This window comes from Mchenga conophoros, linkage group LG10, assembly GCF_057382185.1.
Source record: "Mchenga conophoros isolate Kocher_MC1m ecotype Shallow Benthic linkage group LG10, M_conophoros_male_GT1.1, whole genome shotgun sequence".
In the NCBI taxonomy this organism is placed as follows: domain Eukaryota; kingdom Metazoa; phylum Chordata; class Actinopteri; order Cichliformes; family Cichlidae; genus Mchenga; species Mchenga conophoros.
The window spans coordinates 3,793,506-3,820,408 of NC_140535.1; the positions used below are offsets into that span (position 1 = coordinate 3,793,506).

The 26,903-nt window shown below is 44.1% G+C and overlaps 1 long non-coding RNA gene across 2 annotated transcripts in view; it reads left to right on the forward strand.

Annotated features, from left to right (window-relative positions):
- Positions 1 to 24,351, forward strand: part of LOC146565236 (uncharacterized) — a 44,365-nt gene extending 20,014 nt beyond the window's left edge. The window contains exons 2-4 of one of the 2 annotated variants that reach the window (XR_014894061.1): positions 10,644 to 10,716; positions 23,245 to 23,282; positions 23,906 to 24,351. This is a non-coding gene — a long non-coding RNA (uncharacterized LOC146565236). Of the gene's footprint in view, positions 1 to 10,643; positions 10,717 to 23,244 lie in introns of both variants that reach the window. The other variant, XR_014894060.1, reaches the window with a different exon arrangement.
- The last annotated feature ends 2,552 nt before the right edge of the window (positions 24,352 to 26,903 follow it).

Genomic DNA, 26,903 nt, shown 5'->3' on the forward strand with positions numbered 1-26,903 from the left:
GTACAAGTTCGTGGCACAAATGATTTATCCTCAGAGGGAGCAAAGGTCAAGGTTTATATGGTCCGATATCTTAATGAGGATTCTCCCAAAGCAGCAGAAAAATGGAAACAAAATAACCTTTTTTAAATTTCTTCCGCAGGAAAGACGTTTTCATTTCTTTCTTTTTTTTTTTTTGCCAGTGATTTCAAATTCAAATCAGCTCTAGTGAAATGTGCATATTTGTTACTTTAGCACAACATGTGTGTGACGGTTTTGGATTGCAAACCAGTCAAATGTGAGGAGTCACATCTGTCTGTTTATTTGTTGATTTGTTTGTGTTTGGGCACAAGCTGTGTGTGCGTGTCTGTGTGCTCGTGTGCACGCGTGCGTGTGTGCCGAGTTGAATGGATGCTTTGGGCTTTTCTTCACGAAGGCGGGCTGTGTTGGAACGTTGAATTTGGTCATGCAGCTGACGCTTTACCCCTTAAAACACTCCAAACAGAATGAACAGATGGCCGGCCCTCAGGAAGGGCTCGGGGCGTTGGATTTGCTCTCAGACCGTGGGAAAGTCTTTGGCTGACTTCACCTGCTCGGGGAGCTGATGTGACTGGATTAAACGGCAGTGAAAGAAATGAGAAATTAAAACTAACACAGAGCACGGTGCACGGAGCTTTGTACGATTGCGAGCATTTGACTCACATCTTGTTTAGCAGTGGAAAAAAGGGACAAACTGAGACCCGCAGAAACTGATTCAGTGTTTAAATTTAGAGCTTTTAAACACAACAAACATGCTTTGTATATTGTTATTTTTCTTTGTATGTGTGCAAAGGAGAGCAGGGTGGATGGGTTCAGTTTTTTTTTTTTCATATGTCTTTGTAATCCTAATTGGAAACAGTTGATCCTCAGTTTGTTGAGACATTAGACATGATGTTTGGCCATCTCACCCTCTGCTTTTGATCATCTCTGTCTCAGAGAGACAGCCATGTGCAGGCTTTGATTTATTGTTATTAAAAAAGAATGGGGCTGTTTGTCAGCCTTCCATCTGATTGATGCTAAGATGCATGCACACTTCAATTTAATACTCTTAAAAAGAAAAAAAAGGCCCACGTCTGTGCACTTAATGGCTCATTAATTATGTGTTTGAATGTGCAATAAACTTAGATGGATTATCTGCACTGAAAGGTTGTGTTTTGTTCATTTCATTTAATGTGTGGATGCTGGAATTTATACAGAAGCCACTTAAGGATGTGCTGACAGGTGTGAAACTCCATTTCAGACCTCACGAATGAATCATCGAAAACAAAAATCACTGCCACAGCTGAGATAATGATGGGTGTAGCGTGATGTCCGGACAGGTAGCTCTTTATTCACCGCTCAAGGATTCACTTCCGTGATCCGATTGCAGTTTTCGGCAAAGGAGCAAAAAGATGGTGTCCTTAGGCTTTGTGATTACCAGCAGGATGATTTTTTTCTTTCTCCCACAGTTTTTATTGGTAGTGGTTTTACTTGTGGCAGGGACTTCAATAGATATAGAAAATTAATTTGACAAGTGTCTTTGCACATGGGTAAATATTTGCCATATTATTGTATTTATGACACCAGTTCAGTCATTTCCAAATGTCAACTGATAACCACAAGAATCCTTGGTTGGTGTTAGTCCAAGTGCTTTGCTCTCAATGAAATACTCCATTTCAGTTAAACTACAAAAAAGTAGAGTGCATAAGAGTTCAATTTAGGCAAGAGTCAAGTGCTCTCCATCTGAGAAGTGGGAAGGGAGGAGTTGTTGGGTAGTGGAGGAGGCTGTGGAGGACTAATCAGATGTGTTTATGTGCTGAGCAGCGTAGTCAGTGTTAGACAAGAAATGTGAACTTGACTACAGAGAGCCTTTGGGAGTATAGGTGCATGTGCTCTTGAGATTTAGCCAAAGTTGGGTTATTTCTGGAAAGGGGTTTGCGCCATAAGGATTAGGTCATCCGGTTGTATATTCCATATTCATTTGGAAGACGTGCCCTAGCGGAGCAGCGATGATGTGACAGCGTCGACAGCAATTAAAAAGAAATGGTTGTTTCTTTCTCTCCCTTTTTTTCTTTTTCAAGCTCTCGACCCGATCGGTCCAGCTAAGCACTTCATCCAACAAGAAGTGATGTTCCAGCTGTTTTTTTCTCCCTCTAATTGCATACGTGCGAGCTCATCTCTGCCTCTCAAAAATGTCTCATCTAAATTCAAAAAGTTCAAGAAAATAAATTTTTCTGTGTGACTGCAGAGCCGCGGAGCATTGCTAGAGCTGGGCTCTGACACTGGACCAACACTAATTGGGTTACTAGAGCTCGTTCCCTATTCGCTCATACCCTATATATAAATACACACTAAGACATTTTGTGCTCCGGCCTGGCTGACCTGTTCACATCATGGTTTATTTTTATAGTGGTAATTTGCCATTGGCCTGATGGTTTGGTTTCAGAGGCCCACATCATTAATCATGGAGGGCATTACTGCAGTGTAATTACACTTTCTCTCAGTGAACCCGCAACATATAACGCAAACACAGTTAGCTGCAAAGTATGCTCGGCACAACGGCAGGGGAGGGCTGCTGTGTCTGTATTGTTAAAATATTGCACTCTAGTTTCGAATAGAAAAGAACGAGTTTAAAGGGTGCTCAGAAAATGCAGTGGTCAAAATCCCTTTTAGGTGCGTTTGTAGAGAGCGGCTGTGTTTCACCAGTAACTGTTGCTGATGATTGACTACAGTGGAACATCCTCTTAAGGAATGTTGTTTGAAGGTGGTGTTAAGAGCTTAAGAGTTGACAATAATTAAAACCACAAACACGCCAGGAAACAAATGGAAGTATGCATGTGTGCTGTGGGGGGGTTAACGGGTAAGTTGGAATCAGTGACAATGCCGTATAACCCCTTTAAGATCATTATTCCGCACAAAATGCACCCCCGGGGTGTGTGACACATTTGTGAATGGGCTCTTCCGCGGGATTTAACGGGTTAACAGCAGACAAAGGGAGCTGGGACCATGTAACCCAGCAGGGGAGACCCCAGTGGAAACACCAGGCTGCCTTATAATCCTCATGCTGTCCCATCCCGTTTGCTCTGCTCTGCAATCACAGATGACTGACATGCACCCTGTAAGTCGACATGGCTCTGGGGTGAGAGGAGCCACGTGTTTTCAGCTGGTCTCGGCAGAATTTCCTCCACCAACTCTCACACACACACACACACACACACACACACACACACACACACACACACACCTCCAGGCTGTGTCAGCACACCTCACGCTTTTGTCCAAGTTGTCAATGAAAAATGATAATTAAAGACAAATGCTTTGATTCCCAGTGGATGGACATGAACTTTGGACAGATGCCTGTCTTTATTGTCTTGACCAGCTGCATGTGATTTCATGCTGTAAGCCCTGATCTAGCACACATATATGGAAGCATCATGCAGTCTATTGTAGGGCAACATGTGCTGTAAGGAGCTGGTTGTGTGCTGGAGATCATAGAGGCCAAGCAGAATAAATCCAGTTCATAATACAGCGTTACAGATGTCAGTTCCACTGATGTTTGCAGTATATCTTTTGCGTGTTATACTTGGCCAGTTACAGTCTGACTTTTTTCTAATAGCAAAGCCTTTTCTGTCTGAATGAGCAACTGCATTCTGTTAAAAAAGATAAATTGTGGCAGCTTTATTTTCTTTGATTAGAGCCTGCACAGATGTGGTTTTTCACTGGTAAAAGATCTTTTTGTTTTCAGGCAGTGATTCAGGCTAAAATGTGTATTTAATTCTCGTCTTTCAAATGCACGGCCATGTTTCACTCGTTCAAAACATCGATTTTCACTTTCTTTGTGAGATTATGAAGCAGTTTAGGTCAGTAAGCCACATTTCATTGTGAGCAAACTATCTGGAGAGGTTCTGTTTGTCGGCTCAAGGTATTTTAACTAACTTTAGTATTCACGTTCTGCACTGCACAAGCATCGCTATACACACATATCTTGAAAACTCAATTTGGTTTAAACCAAAGGCTCAAGCGTTTGCTGTTGTGGTGGATTGTCATGAGAAATATGGTGATATAATAATATTTTGGGCATTATTTTCTATTTGGCAAGAAGTAATTAACTGCTTGAGCGTTGTTAATTATGAGAGGGGAAATGACAATCCGAAACTTGTAATGTTTGCTCATTTGAAATTATTCACCCAGAGAAACGGACGCGGCTGTTTCTCGTAGGATTTCTGGAGCGTAACGGTTTCAAGCTACTGTTTGACCTTGCTGCTCTTAAGGTGCACCGTGGGCATCTTTAGATTCCCGACATGTTTCCGGACCCACTCAGATGTTGCTCGATTACCCCTTAATGGTCATTTTCTTTGGAAGGCAGGGCTGATTCACCTGCTGATTTACCTGCTAGTCCCCGGCTTTATTTGCCACAATAAGAGCCGTGAAGGCTTCCAACTGTCTGGTACCCGACTGTGAGTGAAAGTCATCTGAGCTCCAATAGCCATTTAAAAAACATCAGATATTAATTCCTCTCCTCTTGCTTTTGAGTTTTCGGCTTATTGACTGGTACCTCCTAATTGTGTCTGATTGTTTTGCAAGGGCCTAATTAAGGTCTTGAATCACCAATCATTTTTCCATAGTCCTATACTAATTCCCGTAATTTCCAGTGTTCTCCTTCCCATTGTCAGACGATTGCTTTGATAATGAGCGGCTGTGCAGGGGGATTATCTTGGAGAAAGCATTTGGTGAGGACACACAGAGAAAAGGTATCATTATGATAACTGCTTTCTCTGCCTCCTAAATGAGAAGTCATCCTTAAAGTAGTCGATTACGGTCTGCACCTCTAGAGAAAGCCTGCGCAAAATTATTTGTGCCATATAATGTTCTGAGGTTCTGTGAAATTTGCACACCTGTCTCTATGATATTATGTGGCACAAAGAAGCATCTATAACTACAACACAGGACTGAACGGTCTCTGTAAGAGATGTACCAACCTCAAACTTAAACTAATAAACAATAGCAGCGTCGCCCTTTGTGTCTCCTTCAGGGTGAAGTGTTTTGGATATTTTGTGTTTACGAGTCCTTTCAGTTATAGCTCACCTGCACCGATGTTGTGCCTGATAATTTCCCTTAGTAGCAGTAATGCACCTACATATAAATGTTCCTTTGCTTTTTAATGTTGAGCACATAGATCATAGCACACAGCGTCTTTCTAGTGAACGACAACATGAATGACGCGATGTTAAAATGTTCTGAAAAGCCTGTAATGATCAGAGAATGTACTGAAGTACAAGTTAATCATTTTAAAGCTGTTCACACTGTGTGAATCATATTTTAAAAGGTGGCTGTATTTTAAAAACTGATTGGATTTTTTGAACCGGATTTTTAATAGACATCAACATCTGTGACAAATCACATAAATGTTCACCAGCTCATCAGTGATTAGACCATTAGGGTTCAAACATTAGTGTATTTCTTTGAATGACAACACGTTTGCTTAGTGCTCTTTCCATCAGTATGTAAATGGTAACCCGAGCCTTTCGTGTCTCTATTGTTTTTACCATCTGAGCAGCCTGATAGGAGACAGCGGTAATTAAAGCACGGGGGCGGGCCGTGAGGGGAGCCAAACGCACAATAAAAACCTTCTGTGAGATTCCAGGACGAAGGTGCCACGCAGTCCGATCCATTTTAATTGTCGTTTGAATTAATTTGAGAACCCTCAGGTCGATTAAAAAGATGCATTCCTCCGGCTGCGCGTGATGTCATATTCATTGATCCGTAGAGGTTACTTTATGCAGTCGTGTAGGATACGTTTATGCTTCTGAAACTTGGCCGTTTGGAATTCATTAGCTATTGATCCCTGTTAGCGATGGTAAACGCAGGGTCTGATAGCAGCCTTGTCTGAAGCCAGGTAATCAATTCAGTGCCATTCAGAAAACAAATGCCCTTTTACTTTATTATTGTTCTGCATCAACATTTGATACTGCAGCAAAAAAAACCCAAAAAACCCCCACTCATATCTCTGTCACAGAGTAACTTTGAATTTACTGTTTATTTGTCGAGCTTTTCTTCTGCCTTTGCGTTCTTTTCCCCTCTTGAGTTTGTACGAGGTTCGGTTGTCTCTGCACAGCCTCTTCCTCTCTCCTCTGCTCTCACTGACTGATTCTTGTCCTCCATCCATGCCTCCTTGCGCACTGATTGGCTGCCTGTTAGTCAGTTGCAGCCAATAAGCCATTTTGAAAATCTCAGTGTTTAGTCTGGTGCTAGGCAGTAGGATCAACAGACAGGTGGGTCGGGCAAAGTCATTGCCGTGGCTGGCTGCACAGAAAAGCTGCGTTAGCTTTTAAAGCAACATTACCCTAAGTTAATAGTAACACGGCAGTATTTCTGTAATCCCAAACAGGTTAGCCCATGTTTGTGAGCAACTGCTATGTTAAGCCCCAATGCTCAGAAGCATGTGCTCGACTCTTTCTTTTGGCTTTTCTGTCTAATTAAGCTGAATTTCTTATTGCTCTTTACACATACATGTGTTTGCCTGTGTCGTAGCAGCAGTAGCAGGTTTCACACGCCTGACCGTGTTGCTTTTAATTCACTTGTTCATATCAGCTAATTGGCTTTTTTTTAAGTCATCTTATTCCTTTGTCAGTCCTTGTAGCTGAACGCTGAGAAAGAGGCGCCAGAGCAGGGCACAGTAAGATGAGGCCTCTCTACAGGGGAAACAGAGAAAAAGTAAATCCTGTGTACTGCCTCGACTCTGTTCGCTTTCTTTGCCAGTAATAGTGTGCAGGGTGTTTTCCCAGTATACTAAAACACTCAGCAAACAGAGCTATCCAAAAATATTCCATGCACGATGTTAGATTTCAATATTTGGGCTTTGTATTGGGTTCTTGTCCTTGGCAAGATCAAGTCTCATAATGAAGTGGCTGGATGGGTACGTTTCATTAATGCGAACTGCACAAACTCTGTCTGGATTAACCTGTTGACTGTTTTTCTGTCACGGCTTGAGGCAACATTAAATTAATGGAGATAAGAGCTTTGAGCCAAAAATAACCCCCTGTCTCTGGTGTGCCTGCAGAGAATAAAGTAGCACAAATTATCTTCCTGCTTAGTTTTGGCTGCCAGTATGCAAAGTTTTGGTAAAGATAACAAAATGTATAGTGTTTTATACACTTTGAAAATGCCACGTTTCTAAATGAATAGCTGCTTAACACAGCTTTTACATTTTCAGGCTTATAAAGATGTAATGCTTATTTTTTCCTTCACAAAAGGATGTCTCAGGTGGAGTCTGGTTTGGTCGTCATAACCACTGATATAGTGTTTGTGTACCTACACAGATGTATGTTGCCTTCACAGTATAACAGGGTTCCCATCAGTGTATAACAGGCCATTCGATAAAAACAAACACTAGCTTTTCTCAGCCTTTCTTATATCCTCGCACATGTAAATCATGTCGTTTCCTCCCCCGCTGACTTTATTGCATTGTCGATGACAGTGTTGATTTTTTCCACCCCTGTCTGGTTCATAATGGTACGTTCCATACCCAAGGGAAGTCCTTCAAACCCCCACCCCTCTGGTTCTCATTTGAACTTTGACCCTGGCCTTCTGCCTTTCAGGACATGAACTGACCCCCTCATTGGGGGAATGTTTTGGCTGAGCGTGGCTGACGTATCAGATGAGGCGCTCAGGTGGCCGCATGGCCATTTTCTTCTACATCGCAGAGCTAGCTGTCTCGTAGCTATGCAGACCTGTGCACTTATTTTTCCCTTTCCACAACATAGTATGTGTGAGAGAGTTGTGAAATGGATATTGTGTGGTGGTTAATAAAGATGACCTAATTATGGGGAAAGATGAAAACGGCACACAGCAGTTTCTCCAAGAAGAACATCAGGATGCCGCCTTTTCCTATCAGTAAATAGCACCGTCAGATCTAAGTGAACAGTCTGAATTGTCGACAGAGAAGTGTCGACGTTTGTGTGCTTGTTTTGCACCAGCGAGGTGTTGACTGCACACGATTTAATAAATGTAACCACATTAGATTCTGATGATAGCGTTGCACAAGTTAGACAACAGGTGTAGCACGCTGCTGTCCTTCTTCTTTCTGTTTCCAGGGATTTAATCAAGTGAAGGTGAGTTGTTTGCTACAGGCTGCTCTTGATGACAAATAATGGGGGGAAACACACATTAATCTTCAGCTCAGAACAGACTGCTTACTGGCATTACAATCCCATTACGCCGGCATCTTTGATGTTGATCTATCGGTTGGAGCCTGATCGAAGTGTTTGCTCAACGTTTATTCTGTACCGTCGTGTCAGTGCGGTGTTTCTGACTTGGTCTCATTTGTCACGAGAATATGAAATGGGTAACATTAAAAAAACAGATCATTTCTTGTTTTGTGTTTTTATTTGCATGCATCTGCAAATGTTTTGTGCCTCTCCTCCACCTGTGTTCTTATCACGCTGTCCTCTCTAAATTTGATTCTGTTTTTCTTCTTTATTTTAATGCCAGTTTGAAATTGTCCTTTCTTGCAGCAGGTCTACAGTTATAACTTCAAACGATGTCCTAATCCACTATGAAAATGAGCATCATATAATTTAAATAAAGGCTAAGATATGCACAGAAATATTTTATATGTTGCCGCTGCATCTTACTGTCTTATCCATCCATACTGGTGAACTTTTCTTTGAATGACTGCTACACTGTGGAAACGAAGGTTTTAGATTATGTGCAAAATGTGAAGTATTTCTCCACATTTTGTGTTAAATTAAAGTAACGCGGTGATTGAAAATACAGAGGTCGGGAGTCATTGCTACACTGATCGTTTCCTTGAAGTCAGAGCTGAGCAAGTAAGGCAGATGCTCAACAGTCTGGCGTTAAGCTGAGTGAGGAGGCCGGCGTGTGAGATGCTCTCAGCACAGAACTGTAGTGTGGTCTCTGGCGGATACCTTTCTCTTTAGTGAGTCACAGGTCTATGACATATGCTTGTGTTATGGTAACAAACCACCTGACTGTGCTTGGCTACTTTTCTGGCTAAACTGCAGAAGTGTGCGGCACAGGAAAACACGCTGCTGATGATGCATGAGCGATTGATACACTATATCCCAGCGTGTAAGACAGAGCTCGTCTCGTCTGCTTGAAAGAATCATTGCAGAAGTTTGCAGAAGATTCCTTATACTACCGAGTGTCCTTTTTTATGTTTTTTAATACTTTCCAGCAAAGCCACATAAAGTGTTTTATTTGATGTGTGACGAATTTGATCCAGTGTTTGTGTTTACTGAAAGAGCTCACATGATTTTGATGAATAGCATTTTAAAACAGAAGCATGTGAACTTTATTTCAATCAGGAGGTGCAGTGTGAGCGTGTCGTCAGTTTGTCATGTATCTAGACGATTTTATTTACTTTGTCAAGAAAAAGAAAAAATCTGGCATCAGCACTGAAATCTTAAGCAACCAGCACGCCCATGGAGTTGACTTTGGAAGGCGATAAGCATTCCTGCTCCACTCCATATTAGCCCGCAGTGCTCGTGTGTTGGGCAGCCTGCCAGGTAGAGGTTGCTATGGCTTCTAACACCGCCCTTTACACTGCCTAACCCCCCCACCCCCTCCCAGAAGGTGCGAGATTTTGGGAGGGGGCAGGCCACGCTTTGATTTAGACAAAAGATGTCTTTACAGTGTCAGCAGAATACTAACTGGGAATGCTGTGGCTTTCTGGTAGGAAATCATGTGATCTTTCCAGCCAAGGTTTTGTGATGGTGCCAGGCGAGGCAGAGGGAGAGAGAGACTCACACACGGAGGGAGAAAAGGGGAAAACTTTGAATAATGATGCCAGCAAATCATTTTTATACAATTTTTTTCTCTTCTACTTTGTTTCGGAGAAAATGGCGGACAGCACATCGCTGAACTGAAGCCGTGATTTCAGTGAGCTCAGTTTAGAAGTGTGCCTCGGTCTTTTCATCATTCCTCCATTTAGCAAAGTAATAAACCAATGGTCCTAGCACCCACTGCGCATAGCTCACACCCAAGTAGAAAGTGTGGATACAGAAAGATAGAAACATAAAGTCTGACAGAATAGTAGAGACGTAGGTAAGTGGCATTTTCTGTTCTCTTATTCCAGGTTTTCCTTTGTCGCACTGCGGCCGTAGGAATATTCTGTTGTTTGTGGCTCTGTGGCACTGGCACAGTTAATGGTAGCTGACCGTGGCATGCTTGATTACACTGGCATCCCTCTCAGGCTCTGCTCTCTGCTCTCTGCTATCTGCGGTCTTGACTAAGTTGAGCTAAGCTCTCACCACAGCCACATTGCTGTTGGCCAGGAGGAGGACCGCTCTGGCAATTCTGTGGGCTAGTTTGGGATACAAGTCCACAGCAGATTGTTATTATTATGGATTTAATTTTGTAGCTGGGAACTGCAGAGACATATGACACTCCCAAACTGAGGCACAGAAACTTACCGATATACACACATTTGTGTTTGTGTTTTTCTTCTTTCCCGTGTGGATGTGATGTTGTCAGAACAGTTACTGACATGTAACTGTGAACCTTTTTTTTTCTTTTCTCACAACGATAAGAGTCATTGTTAAAAGTGAATCGTAGCATTAAGCTGCAGGTCCTGGCAGATGCAAAGCATTGTGTGGTATTTAAAAGCAATTCTCTTTTCCTGTTTTTAGATAAATAAATGGCCACCCTAGAGAACCCACTGGCCCAGCGACCCATCCTCAGAGCAAGATGCAGCCACGATGGGTAAGTTACCACAATGCTGTCACCATCTGTTTGATGAACTTTGATCGTGTGGGGCGAATGTCTTGCTGCTAGCTGCGGTGTATTCACTGGCACTGCCGTGATCTGCATGAACGCCAGTGTTCAGCACACGCGTCCTGCTTTTTTACACCTGTGTTGCTATAGCTGCGAGGCAGTATTAGTCCTTTATTGAATTATTTTGCTACTTTGGCCATAACCATTTGGCACAAACCCGTAGATCCGATCTTGTGGCGAATCTGACAGCACAAGCTCGCCTCTGTGGGTCTTTGTCATTGTGGTGCGATCGTCGTGCTTGAACCTTTTTTTTTCTTTAATAATTTAGGTTTTAAACTGCTCCATATATTAATATTCAATCTTTCTCCAAGCGTAAACCTGAAATGTGGTGATAGTGATGAGACACAGTTTGGCTTGAGGATGACTTTATTCAGTACATAGACGAGAGGAACCCTAGTTGAAAATGTGTGCATCCGGGTTGAGGTAGTAGGTTGTATGGTTTAGAATTACACCCTGGGAGTTAACTGTACAACCTTCTAGCTTTCCTTGGAGTACACGTATGACATCAGTTTGCAGTTTGAACATGCAGCACCTCTAAAGTGATGCTGATCTTTAGAATAATGTAACTCTGGCTCACATGTGGTTTTTGTTTCATGGCGGGCCTGCCAGCTCACTATGGCCCTGCTAGAGTTCTAGTTAGAACACATTGTACTCAGGCTTACTGCTTGTCTTCATCTGCCTTTTAAGTGCTAACATATTCAATCCTGATAAAAGATGTTAGGAGTTGCTCCAGTTATAAACAGTTGTGAAATTCAGTATGAGTTAAACAGGGTGCTAAAATATAAAAATATGCCATATTGTCTTATTTTGAAGTGCTTTCTACTCGCTGAGGTGTAATTGCGTGGTGGAACCTATTTCACGCCGTGATGGCCTCGTGTTTCAAACCGCCGCTTCATCTTTGCGGCCTAGTATTACACGTCGGCCTTTTTATTCAACACGGCTGTGGCGTCTTTCTAATGTGTGCTGCGTGCCAAATATTATGATACACAGAGGGTTCGCTGTAAACAGAAAGTATAAAATATAATAATCAGACTTGTTATATTTAGCAGATGCTCTGTGATTGCCATTTGCACACATATTTTGAACAGCTGACTCAGGTTAGGTCTAATTGACACACCTAACACTTCCTAAAACTGTCTACCCAACGCAGCCCCACTCTATTATTGCAGTTGGATGTTTATAGGTTGTTGCCAAGTCTTGTGATACATTGTCCACAGTTCCATACTATGTGCATTTGTGATATGAGGTCCAGTTTCAGGTTGAAGCTTGCCTCAGCGACACTAGAGTCTCTGTTTACTGTGGACTTGTCCACTGACTGACTGCGTCAGACTACATCTGTGTCTGGCATTCAGCCACAGCTTGTAAAATGACTCCAAAGCACCACACAAGAGAAAAACGGCCTGGCAGATCAGCTTGAGATTGTTACTCTTCAGGACGGTTTGATGTAAGCAAGCTGCCTGCTCGAGCTGGAGCTTTGTTGTAAATTCTGCTGTAGTTCTTCATCATTGTGATAGGGTTTTTTTTAATTGATGACACAGATGTTACAATGTTTGGAGCTGAAGCTGAGCAGGCTGCCCTTCTGCAACCTTTGTCATTTATCCAACGAGCTTGTATCTTTTTCATTGTTTGATGCTCAGAGTTTCCATTGAATTGCGCTCATGCTTAGCCAGATATGCTGTTCCACTCTGAAATATTTGATGTTAAGATGTTGAAGAATTTCTTTGGCTGAAGGGTTGTCTGCAAAGTTAGCCTGCTCTTCCAGTGTGAACAGTTGTGGAAAACCCCTTACCTGTTTCCTATCAGTGCAGCTATTGAATGGAATTAATTGGCTATTTTTAGATCATCAGTAATTAAATCTGGAGGGAAACTAACACCGTTGAAATCCAGCGATCCTTGTCAGCATCGCATGGCCGGTAGAGTCACTGTCATCAAACAGGTTTCTGTGTGGGAATATGATCCTGGTAAATCCCTGGAAACCAAAGAAGGCCTTTTATCTTCCATTTTGTAATCCCACTGTCAGGAAGATCACGCCTCCTTATTCAGCTACACACCACCGGGTTTCACATTGCTGCTGCTGCTGCTGCTGTTCTGACCCACTCACAGGAAGAAGAGTCAGAAGAAGTGTTGAAAAGTGGACAGTGTGCTGAGGAACACAGAGGGGATCTCATGCCAGTCAGCTTGGAATGAAGAGTTAGTTCAGGCAGCACCAAATGTAGCTTCTTTATTTAATCACAAATGCAAACTTTGTTTCCTTCGTCTTTAGCTCTTACAAATTTAACAGAGTATGCAGAATCAAGATTCGTGCCTCACTAGTGTTTATTTCAAGAGCTGCGATTTTCTCATCTTTCCTCACCTCTGAACTTCAGTCGTTCCTCCAGATGTGTCGAGGAAAGCGTTGCTGCTGAGAATCATGCTGCCTCAGCACTCTTCTGTCCAGCTGGTCATTGGTTCCAGCTGGGCCTTCATTTATGGGATGGTTAAACAAATAAATTATGGGATTAGATAGGGCCGGTTTAGGTCGCTGATTTATTAATTTTTTTCTGCCCCCACTGCTATAACAGCCCCTTTGAGAAGTACGCTGGCAAGGAACTTCAAGGTTCTTCAGATGACTTTAAGAATTAATAAAAGAAAGATTGCCTTGATTGAATTTGGTGTGCTGCAGTCCAAATGATGTACAGCAGGAAGAGCTGGCAGCACTGCGCAGACAGCCAATCATGGAGCATCACATTTGCTCTACATTTCATCAGTGAAGGCAGCCAGAAACCTAAAGAGTGCGTGTATTAGACCAGCAATAAGGAAAGTTGCTGAAACCTAGAATAATAATTCATTTTGGATGATTTTTCTTCTTTTTTGGCCAGTTTATAGTTGTTTCCTGTTGCATGTGTTCAGCTAAACGCTAGCAAATGCTGCTGCTCTTTAAAGCTCCATATGAAGATAAATCTCACTGAGCTCAAAACAAAAATAAACAGTCCCTAAAGTGAATTTATGTTACCGCCTGTGGAGTGGATGCAGTGTTTACATTGTGATCAGATTGCAGATTGTCCTGCATTTTTGTTTCGATGTCAGAGAAACTGTATATTCAAAGCAAGAGACCCATCACACGAGACTAATACACTTTGTGATACTCAAAGTTCTGTGAGCCGTTTAGTTGTATTGCAGACAGTGACACTCAGGCACAAAACATTGGAAAATCAGCCAACTGCTGCTTACATCTGTAATCTCTCTGAGAGCAGAGATTGGCTTCTTGCTTTTGACGTCACCAATGGGTGGAAACCTTGGTAACAAATCGTCTGAGACCAGAACGCTGTCGGTTCTGGCCAGAACGCTACTCTAGCTCCCCAACTCATAAAATCTCACTTCCCTATAAAAATGAGCAGCCTCGAGCACCATTTCTTCCCAAGGAAACATATTCCCTTAATGCATTCGGGTTAATGGCAAATGAATAATCATAACTACTTTCACCCGCCCCCCAAACACACACAGACACACACACAGACACATGGGGGTGGGGTGTCATCGATCTGTCTGGAGTGCGCCCCTCTCTGCCTGCTGCATCAGCCGCTCTCCCCCTATTGATACGCTCTTGCCCCTTGACCCCTGGGACAGATCGATGCAATTGATTGGAGAAGGGCAGGGACAAGGGCAAGATCTGCTGACTGGCCGACAGCAGTGTGACAAGACATGATCGTCATTAATGTCCCGCTGGCTGGCTGGCTGGCTGGCTGCGAGGTGCTGTGCATCACATATTCCCCGCCGCCCGCTCTCCTCCCCTTCCAGCCTCCATCTTTCTCCTTCACTCTTCTCTTTCCCTCCTCCTACTTGTGCTGCTCCATGGTCCCAGTCTGTGCTGCTTCAGCTGACTGAGATAACTCCATCAGTGGGATACCTGTCTAATGCTCGCCTGGCATCTGCCAGCACAGATATGCATCTCCAGGCTGCATGGAGATATTCTGAGCTGAGTGTAGAAACATGAACAGTGTCATTGCGAGTGTCTGCTGCATAATGTCTTTGGGCTCATTGTGCGAGCTACTTACCAATCACAATGGAGCCGATCCTATTTTTGGTTGCTTTGAAAAGCTGTGTCTTGATGCAATTCAAAGCAAGTGTATCAGAATCTGCTTCATCTCTGTCAAAACAACTTTATGCATCCTCTGATTGGAGGTGAATCCCATCCTAGTATTATACATGCGCATGCCCTGATTCTGAATCTGAGAATATGTCACTGATACACAGCAGAAACTCATCTGTTTTTTCACTGTGTTTACTCTCATGGACCAGTTTCATCACGCTGCGGGATTCTATTTTCCAGTCTAGACTAGAAACAGGCGATGTTTGCGTGTATTGTGGAGGGGTGATGGGCAGGATAACTCCAGACTCGGCAGTGACACTGCTGTAATGGAGCTGATTGATCACCTATATGGCCGCCTGCTGGCCCCACTGGCTGTAGCATACAACAAAATCCCCCCCGCCCCGTCTCTGCGTCACCGCCACCATCGCCGAGCCGATCCACAAGGACCAACCATCCCCCATAGACTTCATCCTGGCCACGATTTTGACATTGGCAGCAGGATTTACTTGTGCACCTCTTCGGCGCTTAGCTCGCCATGTTTCTGTGTGTTTCTGCAGGACGGAAAGGTACAGACGAATTTGACATCTTTGATGAAGTGACATTTGCTGTGAGAGCCTTTTTCCTGCACTGCAGCAGAGTTGGGAAGCTGATGCTTTCCATTTGAATTAAAGGGCATAATCAATCAATGATAACATTTGCAGACCTCTCTCTCTCTTTCTCTGGCCCCTCTTTGTGGCACAGGGTCGTAACCCTAATCTATCCACGGTGTTGAAGGTGATTAAGGTTTGAGATTAGCGCAAGCTGTCGAGGGCAGATCTGGTTCAGGCTGAATGAGAATGAGTAAAATGTCATATTTTTAAAATGTACTCTCTACGGGTTTGTCCCTCGGTATCTCAAACAAAATATCTTAATTACATAAAGACAAATGTATGTCACATTTCTTTCTATTGTTGAGGTTTTTAAACATTAAAATGACCAAATGCTGCTTTGGCTACGAACAGTGAAGAATTCTGGCAAACGCTGAAAGTAGGTTTGATGTTTTTGTGACCCTTCGAGTTAATCAGTCTGACTCGAAATTATGCTTGCTGAGCTCCATTATGTATATTTCCACATAGACATAGATGTAGTGCTGGGCGGCACAGTGACACGTTTCTGTATTTTGCGTGTGATCGTGCAGGATCCAAAAAGCATGATCTGAAAATGTAACACTTGACAAGAACGATGAGGAAATTCTTGGACCAGATATTTGCTTTTGTGTCTGACTCAAACAGCCGTGTGCCTTATGCTGCCGCTCGCTGCTGTCAAGCCTCGGTCACAATATTGTGACAGTGACAGTTTGTGTTCGTGCTTGTGCTGACCACATTGCTGTGTGTGTGTGTGTGTGTGTGTGTGTGTGTGTGTGTGTGTGTGTGTGTGTGTGTGTGTGTGTGTGTGTGTGAGAGAGAGCTAAGCAAAGCAGCTGGAGTGTCACTCTGTCTCACTGTTCTCTGTCTGGTTTTTGGGGTGTGGGGGTCTTGTTAGTTTGTTGCTGCCTATGTTGTGTGTGTGCAATGCCATTTGTGTGCTCTCTGTCTGAGATGGTAATTTTGTGTTTGGATGTGACTGTACCAGCTGCACCGATGCTACAAGACAGTGGGATAGCTACAGTGCATCCTCCACCACGGCCAACCAGTCCACTGCAGTGTGCACGCGTGTGTGTGTGTGTGTGTGCTGCTGAAAAAGAGAAGAAATTGATCAGCACAGGGAGGAACGTGTTCACCAGCAAAGGCTGGATGGAGGGTGTGTGTGTGTGTGAGAGAGAGAGAGAGAGAGAGAGAGGGGGGGGAGAGAAAGAGCGAGGGCTGTCGCTGCAGACTCCTGCTGCAGTATCTCACTTTGGGCAAGCAGCTGCAGACAGGGAGAAACAGACAAGCAGACAGGTACAGACCTGGAGTGATGGGAGGGGATGGGTGGTGGGAGGGGGTGGGGTGGAGATAGTAATAGAAGGTAGGGCTTGGGGTGCAAGGGTCAGATGGGGGAGGGGGATGAGTGAAAGCAAAGTAGCGGGTTCCGGCGGCAGCGGCAGCTAGAGGGAGCAAATGTTTTGGGGTTTCTCATTTTAATTTTTTTATATCCCGTTGTTTGTTTGGCAACGGCAGCGTGACGCGTCGGACCTGCGATGGGTACGAGAGAGAAGAAGACAGGGAAGAAAAATAAAAGTAGAGGGTGTAGATAACAGTGTCACGACATGGCTGATGTCCCATCGTCATGAGCAGGTAGGAGGAGAATGAATAGTTCTGGTGGTGGTATTGGTGCTGTGGAGGGGTGGGGGTTGAGATGCTGAGATGGAGCTGACAATGCAATTGGAAAGGAGGGATGCTGTGTGCTGGGGAGTAGTGGGTGGGGGTGAGGGGTGGGGTGGCGGAGACGTCCCACCTCACTGACCTGCGTCTGGCTGCAGCTTCCCGCGGACACCTCAGCCTTTACCGGCACCCGGGCCGCCCCCCACCGTCTCCCCCTCCTTTCTTCTGCCACTGCCCTTTTTTCCCCCCCCCCTCGTTCTGTTCTTCATCATCCTCAGCTCAGAGGCGGATAACAAAAGGCGTAGTCGGTGGCAGACAGAAGAGTGAGCATGCGAGGCAACGCGTCGGGTGGCGCGGCGCATTCATTTCCGGAAGCCTCCACTTTGCCTGGCGTTCCCCAGAGAGAAGGAGACAGTCAGAGACATCTATCCGGCTGCTTTTTTTTCTTCTCCTGGTCTGAGGAGGAGGAGTTGTGGGATGATTGGGAGGAGGGGGGGGGGGGCGGGGGGAGTGGGGGGGGGGCATTCACTGGTGTGTTTGGGTACACGACCGGTGAAAACGATATGGGAATGTTTTCAGTATTGCTTTAGCATTTACTGCAGTTTGGCATTTTTAAGTGCAGCTAAGGTCTGGATTGTGACTGTTTGGCTCCGGCCGGGCTGGAGCTGCTTTCCAGTTAATTGTCTCGCTGAAGCGCCGTGCCTTCTGACACTGATAACTTATCGCCAAGCTTGCTGCTGTGGCGGCAGAGTTGGGCTGGTAGGTGGTAGAGTCTGGTGTCGAGGGTATTGCAGTCAGCAGTGGAAAGTGAAATATGGGAAGGGAGGCAAGTTTCGGTACCTGTGCTGAAGACGAACCCGCCCTTCTCTCGTTCGTACTGCTTTTGTGAAAAGATGATTTTTCTGGAAATTTACCCGCATTCTGTGTAATGCTGAGCAGCTCAAAGTGCCGTGCGTTTTTTATTTTTTTGGATTCAGTGTCTAACCGTACCTATCCGTAGGGGCTGCTGTGATGGAAAGCCAGAGGGTGAGGCTGCTGCTGGTGGCTCTCTGCATCCATCAGTCGAGCAGAGTCTGCCAGCCAGGTCCTGGTCCCGCCACCCTGGAAGCGAGAAATTTAGACTGATGATCAGCTGATGCTCTTTAGGACAAAGGCGAGCCCAGCTGCTTGGCTAGGGGGCTTTTCCTTCCTCAGCACAAAGGCTAGTTAGCACAGAGCAGGCAGTGCAGGCTTGTCTGTTTGTCTGAGCCTCTGCTTCTGCTTCTGTCTGGGCACTGCCACGAAGATCATTTAGGTCTGGCCGTCTCCGGCGAAATCCCTGCTTTGTCTTTCTTTGTCATCTCTGCAGCCTACTGCTGCCACTGCTGCTGTCTGCTGCTTTGTTGTTTTTTAGTGTATTTAAACATATGCCTGAAAATCTGTCTACCTTTGCAGGTCTTTGTGTGCACAGGAATCAAACCAAGCCGTCGAGAAAAAAAAAGTTGTCCGCAGTGGAAGAACGGAGGAACGCTGGAGCATATATCTGTGCAGAGCTACTTTGTTTTTTAATTGCAGCCTGTGCCTATAGTTTCAACTATATTTAAACTATAGACACTTTGTAGCTTTTGGTGCCTTTTGATAGAAATTTGGTACGTTTAAGTGGCACTGGTTGACGAAGAGACAGTGTGTGTGTGTGAGTGTGTGTGTGCATTTGTGTGTGAGTGAGTAAGAGAGAAAGAAAGGTGTCAGTGCCCTGCAGCTGACTGCGGCTCCTCTGTAGACTCTGTCGTACTTCACCTGCTCCCTGAGACCCTAACTTGTGAGCTCTCTTGATGAAAAATCACGGGTTAGGCTCTTGGGACGCGGGCGGACGGCACAATCGACTTTCTGCCGAATGTTTCACATGGAATCGGAAAGAATCAGCGGCTGATTTTCTTTTAAAAATGCATGTATGGATGGGACGGTGCAGAGAATGGCTAACACACAGAAAGGAAATAGCTTAGCGCAGTAAAAAAAAAAAAGCACATATGTGAAGGGTTTATGTTCTGTTGGCTCCTCCGTGACATCGTATATGAACCCGTTAAGGAAAACTGCAGCACTGATGCGACTGCATCTGCAGGGCTGCGCTTGTTTGAAATTTTTTTGTTTGTTTTTCCCCCCAAAATCATGAAGGACGCCTTTCGTAATGGCGCCAGTACCGCCGCCATTAAAGCGAAAAATACCCATCGATTCTGCACTGGGCTGTCAACCGGCACCGTAATCTCTCTTTGTGTCAACATCTGTGTTTGAATACAATTCTAGTAACACATGATCTGATTAGAAATGACAGGACACCAACCAGTCCAAACCACCACACCCCAGGCTCATGTTGATTAACCCCTGTCACCACCTCCACACAGCCAATATATCTGATCCTCCATTACCAGAGCAGTCACTCTGAAATTGATAAGTCTAGACGCTATAGGAGCAAAAGGACTAATGCCACATCTGCTGCTGCTGTGAGCACTGGAGAGCTAAAACACACAAGTTCAAAAACATTTTTTTCTTTACATTTTTCATAGTTGATAATTTCACTTATCTGCTTCATCAATTGATACATTTCTCAGCCAGATGTCAGAAAGTCTTCAAATATTTTACTGTTAGAATATAAATTTTCTACATTAGCCTCAAAATAATTCTTCTAATTATAATTCACTTCTACTTTTTTTTTTTTTTTTTTAGTTAGAAGTATGCACATAAACCAGATACATAAACAAAAAATACTCTAATGACTTTATATCTTTCTATATTTAATTGATTTTGAAAGGTCCCGATTGTTCAAATCAGGGGAAATAAAGAAAGATACCATGCAGTATGTGAAATAAAAACCTATGGCCACGCTTTGAAAATGTGGAATCGGGTCAACAGAAACCGAGTTGCTCTCTTCATCTGAATATTTCTGTTGAAATCTGCGATTGTGGTGAGATGAAACGACCAAATTGGTTAATGATCTCAATCAATATTTAAACGGGAGGCGTAGCTCAGCGCAGACAGACATCGTAATTCATTAAGACAGGCTCTTAAAGAGAAAAGGACAAGATTGAATGCTGAATAGAAAATGAAAACACTGGACCCGTCTCTTATAAACATGACTATAGAAGTGCAATTACAATAAATTAGGTCTGCATAAAAAAAAAAAATCGGTTCTTTTCCTTTTGTGCCAGAGAAAGGTGTGAATTCATTTACAATTACAGCTTGACCTGGTTTTTAAACTTTCAGTTTTTCCCAAGACGGCATGCTTTTCTGAAAACCTAATTTCTGCTAAATTACTCGTATTAGGAATACAGTTCAAAACAATTGATTTTCTCTCTAATGCCCTCCTCTCCAACTCTCTCCCAGTCTCCAGTCTTTCTCTCTCCCTAATTATGTTTTTTTTTTCTCGTCTCCCTATTTGGTTTCATAGCGAACAATGCCGATGCCAACTAATAGTCTGTGCCTATGCCACAGAGCCCCCAGCAACAGCTGAAGGAGAGCCATGCCCCATGAATACCAAACAGCCAGGCACAGTGCGACAAGTGCTGAGCAGTCAGACGCAGCACAGGCAGAGCGGAGCTGGTGCCCACAAAACAGCCAGACAGTTTTATTAGGGTCTGTCTGACACGCAGCAAAGTCTGGCAGCACCCGAGCCCACTGATGAAACAACCACCCCCCCACCCCCCTCCAACAGTAACAAAGCAGCACGCTCAGAGCAATCCACCAAGGATCCAATAAATATCACCCCGTAAAAATCAGCTCCCAGCTGGTTTGTAACTGCGCTCAATGGGGAATACAAACTTTGTTCAAAGTCAAACTAGTTCTCAATGAGCTACCGCTAAATTGATCTCGATTCTGCCATCACACATCACACACTGCATCGGACGTAGCAGCGAAGGCAGGAAGTGTCGTTCAGGAAAATGCTGCTAAAGCTTTAACGCTGTAAAAGTCGTGATTTTATTGAAAGTGAACAGATCCAAGCCTGTAGGCATTGTGCTGAGGGAAAACATTGACACTTTGGGATTAATATGTTCCTCATTAAAAGTCTTTTATTCTGTCAGTGTCAGTTTTGTTATTACTTATTATTGAAGTGTATAAAGTGTGACTTTAAAAAAATGGGTTAATTTAAAATAAGAGCTGATTCAAATTGTTAAAACTTTTTTTTAATGAACTCTTAATCAGGTTGCAGTTATAGTAGATCTGAAATTGTCTGTCAAGGTTGCACTATCTAACAGCGAGGGGCAATATTAGCTTTTCTTTTCTGTTTCTGTTTTAAAAAAAACAAAACGTTTATGCACCGTGTTTATGCCAAGCCAATCAAAAGACTTTTCCTGGTGCCGGTTTAGACACAGGATGTTAAATATTATGTTTGGACTGATTAAAGCGAAATAATTGAAATTGCTGCACGGATCAGCAGATCTCGTATATTAATATGTTGCGATGCGCTTTTATCTGCACTCGTGTTAAACAAACAGCTGTCGGTATGAGGTTTCTGTTCTCGCCAAGTCTTCAAGCTCCTGCAGGAAACATTGATCCAGACCTTGAATAGGTGGAGATAAACTAAAGACTCCAGCTGATGGCCCGAGTGTGTGTGAGAGATTACGCTCCATTGTTCAGAGGTGGTCATGTAACACACTCCGCCGCCGCGTCGCTCAGCTTTAAAAGCAATAAGGCCAGATTAACATTTATTCGGCACGTTAGGATTTGGGCTGGAGCGACATGGAAATCAGGTGGATTTTGTGAATTAGATGGCTTGTTTTTGATTTTTGGTTGTTTTCGATTGTCAGGCTTTCCTGTTGGAGGATCTCTTATCGCAGCAGGGTGGGGAGGAGGCGCAGGTGGTGGTGGTCAGTGTGTAGGTGTGTGTGTTTGGGGGTGGGGGGTATCAGGTATGCCCGATAGTGGGGCAGTACAGAATGGAGGGGGGGAGTGTCTGAGTTTCCAGACACTGCGGCAGGAGGCCAGACAGTCACCTAAACGCACACACGTAGAAGTGCATTAGCGACAAAGCGACACACACAAATAATGGAGAAATACACACATTTTTGTACACAGCCTATTCAATTTTGTTTTTAATTCAATCAAGGAGTATAAATCATAGTGCCACTTGTAATGTAATTATCCTCATGCATGGAAAGCACAAAAGTTTCTTTATTATTCTCAGGGCGACGGGAGATAAACTCCATTAACTATTACAGATTATAGTAAGTGCTGTGGGAGGTGCGGCTGTCTGTTGAAAGGACAAGCGATCTGTGCTGAGACTCGAGGATTTTCGCGGCGGGCCCGTGGGCACGGAGCAGGATTGTGGAAAAGTGGGGCCGATGATTAAAAAGCAAACAACAAAGCTCCGAGGGAGCAGAGGTCTCGGCTTAGCCAACTGGAATGCTCGCAGACCTGGTTGGTTGCGAGTGTTTGTGCTGTGCGCAGGTCCACAGTATTCGAGGGTGTCTCCTGGCCCTGCTCCCTGCTCGGGTCCCGTGTTTTCTCGCCATTCTCTCTCTCTCTCTCTCTGATCTGCGATTCACTTCGGAGGCGTTGCCAGGGAAACCTGGTATCTGGCTAGCGGCTTGATGGAGTTATTGAACTGTAACTGGCTGGGATAATTACGCTCTGTCTTGCCGGCTGGCTGTCCAGTGGCTGGGACTTGAATGTGACCTATAGCTAGCCGGCATTGTCACCGCAGGCTAAATGTTTTTAACCCCTTGGCTGCCAGACATTTGGGCTGTGGTAACTTTGGCACTGATGTCCAGTTTGAGTTTACACTTACTGGAACTCCTGCTTCTGTAGCCACGTCGTTGCTTTTGTAGCTAAAGATTCAGTTAAGCCTACGCCTGTAGCTCCAGCAGACACATGTTCAGCGTGCTTTCTGTTCATGCTGAAACAGGCCATGACTCGGAATTCCTCGTGTGTCCTCAAGTGTATCCACTGATCCCCTGAGCAGGTGGATCCTTAGATAATAAAACTGTGTTTCTTCAGAGTTTGCATGGATGGATTTGTATCTTTCAGTACAAAAGGCTTAACGTTTCACAGATTCTCTTGTGTAAAAGAAGGTTGGTGGAGTTTCTGTGTTCCTACATTTATGCTAAATTGCTATCATTATCTCTCCTCGTCTAGGAGCCCCGGCAATTGTCTGCCATTCTCCATGCTTTAAGGTAAGACAGATACCACTTGCATCTGCAACACCATCAACAAAATCCTTACTTTTCTAGTCTTATTCAGTCTGATCCATTATGCCAGCAGACAGCAGCAGATGAGAGTTCAGTTGTGTGACTGCCTTGTTTTGCTTGCAGTAGACGAGTGAGTCAGTAAAAGTGTCAGACCGCCGTAACAGACGGCCTGCGCGAGATAATTAGCCCGGAGTCATTTGGAAGGCGCTCAGCTCTGCCCAGGTGCCCACTCTGCTCAGGAAGAGACCAGGCGACCTTTTACTCAGCTCCGTCCCACTGCAGTCACTTAAAACAGTGATGGATGTTTCCCTTTACTCCCTGCTCCCTACCGGCTCTCATTCTCCTTTCCTCTCCACCCGTCCCTCTCCCATGTCACCATTTCCCTCACTTCTGTCCTCTGCTTGCAGCGCCTTGTTTGTCCCTTCTCCTCTCCTTGTTTTTCTACCCTCGTCTGCCTCTTACAGCTCCCATTCTCTCTGTTATTCCAAAGTGATGAGAGGGAAGAGGAGGAAGAAAGGTGTGGAGAAAAGGGGGAAGGGGGGGATTTAAAGTGAAGTGGTGAAGGAGACTTTTTTTTTCCCCTGTCTTTTTTTTTTTAATCCTGCCAGTTTGAGAAGAGCAGACTCGAGCCCCGCGCCCCCTCGGCTCCTCATTAGTATGCACCGGCTGTCGCTCAGGTGACATGGCCACTGGATTCCATCCCAACTGCAGGAACATCAGCAGCACGGTGGAGAGTGGGATAGCAGGTAAGGACAATGAGAACGGAACGGCGTGGAGGAAAGGAGAAGACGAAGGTGGTGGGATGGGGCATGGACTTGTATACACTGCTGCAATCCAAATCCAGCTTCTTTAATTAAAGCGTCTACTGCTGTGAGCTGAGCCGTGCAAGTTAAGTCATCGTTTGCAAAGCACATCCACGCAATTTTCCTCGTTAATGAAATATCCCGCACTTCTCTGTACACAGTTTGAACAATTCATGAATTCACGAGCATTAAATGTAGATGTTGGAGCGTCTGCTCTTTCTGCTGATTTTAATAAACACCTCTGTTGATTATGCTGCGTGTGTTCGGTTATTTCGAAATATAATATTTTTACTCCATGTAAGCAAACAGCGGAGGAATCCTGCAGTTTCCCTCAAAACAGTTTCATTGTTTTCACTTGTGCGATTTTGATTCCCCGTGATATGTAGGATATTGGTTTTGTTGCCAAAGGCAGCAAATAGAGGGGCGTACTACACAAACAGTCGCACTCTGTACGTGTGTGTCAGAGAAGCCAACAATATGAGAATAAGGAAGGAAAAAAGTGCAAGAAAGAGAGTGTGTGTGTGTGCATGCATAGGTGTTTGTGTGTGTGTGAAACAGAGACAAACTGTGTGTGTGTGTTTGGGGAGCAGTGCGGCCAGGCTGCAGATATCATCCATCTCCCTGTCACAGGCCCAAGGGCTGCTGGGAAAGTGGCAGACAGCTCCCTGGCTATGACAACAGAGGCTGCATCCTAATTTTCCGACAGAGAATGCCTGAAAAAAGCTGCGCCTCTCCTCCCTCACCGCCCAGTACGGAAAGCCATTAACCCCTCGATCTGGGAACAAAGCACGGAGCTCGGCCCGGGCCACCGTTGGCTGCGAGTCACATCGGCTCCCATCATCCTGCAGCCGTAACTCCGAGCAGAAACGTTCCGCCTGAACTCGTCTTTCCGAAGCGCTCCGGGCCTGCAGAGGTACGGCTGAGCGCGGCGAGGAGCACGGACCAGCTCTAAAGGTGTATCTGATGAGGAGCTCGCATTACTGACAGATACTTGATGACAGCGCAGTGATTTAATTTGTGAAGTGCATTTTCAAAATAAAAGAGCTCGTGGCAAAAGCTGTTCTAACTGGATTACATGCTTTCTGCTTAGCCATGACTAATTTTGTTATAAAGCTGTTGTCAGATATTCTATGGCTTTTGTTACACACGCCAGCACTCTCTAAGTGTTTCTGCATCTCCTCCCTGATCCTGGGAGTTAAACACTGGCACCAAGATTAAATCAGGACTCATTAACATGAAGGAAGTGTGTGAACGTTAGTCTTTTTTCCACTCGTGCCGACTTTGGTTTTAAAGTTTCAGCACTTTAAGGAAAACCAAGCATTCAGAGCCGAGTTAAGACGCGCAAATGTTTAATAGATTCCAGGTCTAATGAACATATGATGACTGATCAAACGTGCTTTGAGTTAAACACACAATAGAAACGTGAAAGAATGTTAGTTAGTAAAGCCTTTTTTTTGTTACATAAGTGCATCGTTTAGTATCCAGTGTGTCAAATGTCTATTTTAAGAGTTCATGTATTAATTTCACGAGTTTCACTAGAACTTAATGCTAAAATTACACACAGAGCTTATTTAGTTATTTTTCTGCAGACATAATCACATCCCAGCTCCTAGAATTTCCAATGAAATTGTTTTCTTTGTAAGCAACACTATTGTTGCTTACTCTCTGAAATTGCACTGCAGGATTTCGCAGTAGGAATTCAGAATTTCAGTAGGAACTAAAAAGAAGTCTTTTTAAAATTTTCATTAAAAGAAATAAAGCTGAGTGAAGAGTCGATGGTGCCAAATAAATGTAATATTTTCCATGAAGACAGAAGATGGTAGTAAGCAGTGTAACAGAGAGTTTAATCTTGTCCCACATCAGGGCTGATATGGGAACGTGCTGTAAAGAGCTTGAATTGATGAATTTATGATCAAAGACGCGAGGACGAGGCCTGCTTTAGATCTTTGATCATTGTTAACAAATCAGTGGAACGCAGCGTCGGGATCAAACGTGTTCGGTACCGAACAAAGACCGCACATGTTGGGTGGGAGGCAGAGCGTGTTAGGCAGGTACTGCAGGGTACACAGAGGAGCCGCCCTCTCCTGCATTCTTATGTTTCAGAACTTGCTCAGTGCGTTTGAAGGCAGATGTAACTCATACAGATAGTGAGTGATGTTAAAGAAAAACACTAATATATGTGTTCAGTGACATTTACCAGTTTGTACTTCATGTAGTAATGAAGTGCTCATTTATACTCTGGACAAACTCTACTGGCTGATGAAAGCCAGCAGCTGCAGCTGGAAGCTCAGGAAGAGATCTGGCACGGTAAGTGGCCCTCCAAGGTTTGAAACACATTTATTGATCATTTTAGATTCATTTGCTGATGATGTTTTTTTTTTTTTTTTTTATCATTTTAACATCTTTTGAGTGTGTGAAACAGCACACACATAAATGCACTTAACAAAAAAGCCATAACATCATCTTGGAAAAACAATATTATTTTGTTAATGATTCACTTATTAAGTCGAATTTTAGGGTAAAATAAATCTCTGGTTCTTTATTAATAAACCATGAAAACCAGCACAGGTAAAAAGATTCCCTTCTCGGCAGAGATGCTGCATTCAGGTCTTAAGGGTTAAGTAGTAAATCAGAGCTTCGTGCTTTGGGGTCATAAATGCTTCATGGGAAATGAGTTTCAGTCATACATGTCGATTGCGCCTCCCGAGTGTCAGCAACTATGAAATATGGTAAGTGGGGGGAGCGAAGTGATACATCCACCTAAAATAAACCCAAAGAACTGCATGACCTCTGTCTCTCTCTC